Source organism: Pollachius pollachius (genome assembly GCF_949987615.1).
Source record: "Pollachius pollachius genome assembly, chromosome: 2".
Classification (NCBI taxonomy): Eukaryota; Metazoa; Chordata; class Actinopteri; order Gadiformes; family Gadidae; genus Pollachius; species Pollachius pollachius.
In genome coordinates, this window is record NC_136935.1 from 17,989,242 (window position 1) to 17,991,311 (window position 2,070).

Below are 2,070 nucleotides of genomic sequence, written 5' to 3' on the forward strand. Positions count from 1 at the left end.
CGATCAACCAGTGGTCAAAAATGATATCGTCTCCTCAAGCCAAAGAAGCTAACCTGCAATTAATATGATTTATCATATTATCTCCCCAATTATATTTTAAAGATAAGATATATGTATAAATTGTTAGGTTTCTTAAATAACATTTGGATGGAGAAGGCGTTCTGTGGGAATTTAACCCTTTAATCCCTTCAAATCACATTACATCCAAAAGTCATTCGATTTCTTAAGAAGAGCATCGTGGACGGGGCTTGAACCCAGGTCTGCAACGTTTATATAATGCAGCTCTCTGCACGCATGCTGGTTAACGTTATGGAAGCTAGAATTAACAAATGATGTTGCTTGAGGCGAGGTTAGCGGATCTGTAATTTGATAACACAAACTCGGTCGGCAGTAGGCCTATTAAGGTTTCGGTAAAGTTTTTAAATCAGCAGCTTTTTGAACAACTGCCACCCAATTTATACAGAAACTGATCTGATTGAATAAACTCTGATGTAATTTGTTGTTTTTGCTACTTTTTATTTACAGTTATGTGAAGAAAGTAAACGTATACACTAATCTAATGATTTGACCGTAAAAAGATACAACATTTTTACTGATCCTATTTGGATGGTCAGTGTTGCTGGAATCCACACATGAATGTTAGGGAAGGACTGGATATTTTGTATTTTATCATACTTTATCTTCATTCTTATGACGGTCCCAGCCTGTAGACTCACATGTGAGTTTGAGGAATGTCAGTCTTAACTGAGATACTGACCTATGAACCCTGAAGGGTAATCACATTTGAAGCATTATATGTGACCCAATTAAAAGGTCTTCACAAAAAAGGTTAACTGTTTTGGATGACTTTGCGCAAGGATGTGTTGAGTTTGAATGGGGGGCACCAAGTTTAGCCACTTATAAATGACATATTTCAGTTCTCATCATCATAATCTATTTTAACAGTTCAGATCCGTTCCCAGACCAAATGAACCTTTGATCATTATCCAGTAATACCTTTGTACAAATATTTATAGTGGTAAATGAATTAACCATGAGACACTGCCACCCACAGCATCAAGGACGACGAGACGATTCTCACTCATTTGTTGATCTTCGATGTACGGGTTAGAAGGCAATCGTATCAAATATTTTGTTGTTGGGGAGGAAGTAATTATATTTTGTATTTTAAGTTCAACATTTATACAAGTAGATTTCAGTATGAATGCAAAAAGAGCAGATCCTTAGCTCAGTGTATTCGTTGAACAGAATGCTCTCAGTTCCTCCTCTCAGATGGGCCACAGATTGTAGAATGGAGAGGCCGGAGCGGTGGAACCAGCTTCATAAATCCTCTGTGCCGGACTGGGGACAGGATTCAACAAGCGGGGGTCAGGAACCTATGGCTCTGGAGCAGGGGCGTAGCCACATGGGGGCCAGGGGAGGCCCCCCTGGTCAGAGGTTGCCCCCCCCCCCCCCCCCAATGTGTCATTTAAGTGCAATAAATATTGCACTTAAAATACCCATATATTGGTATATATTATTAATATATGGTCATATATTAGAAGTGGCCTTTTGGAAAGTAATGGGAAAGGTTGGATGTTAAGATTAGTATAAACTTGTGCGTCCCTCTGACGTTGATTTGGGTCACATGCTGTAGGGGAATACTTGGCATGTGACACACGTCCCTGGTGTTGGTCACAGGATGTGGAGCACTGCCATCCAGCACTATTTACTGGGGCTGGTTCAGAAAGGCCCTCACTTTCTACAGACCATGCAGTCCTAATTGTATCAGTATAGTAAAGAATCATTGCCGCTAATAGGTAGCAAGTTAGGGGGGGAGGGGAGGGGGAGACACAGAGTTTATCCATCCAGGGAATTTCTCTTCTTATTCTGGTTGGAAATGAAATTATTAATGAAATGAAAAAACTGTATACCACTAGAGGTTGATAATGGGAAAACGTTTGCTGTATTAATCAAAACTGTTTTTGTTGCCCTTGCAATTCTTTTAGTAGTAGGTGAAATGCTAGTGTATATCATCAATCTTGCAGCAAAATGAGTCTTACAAAAACATTTATTTTCTTTGTTGGGTAA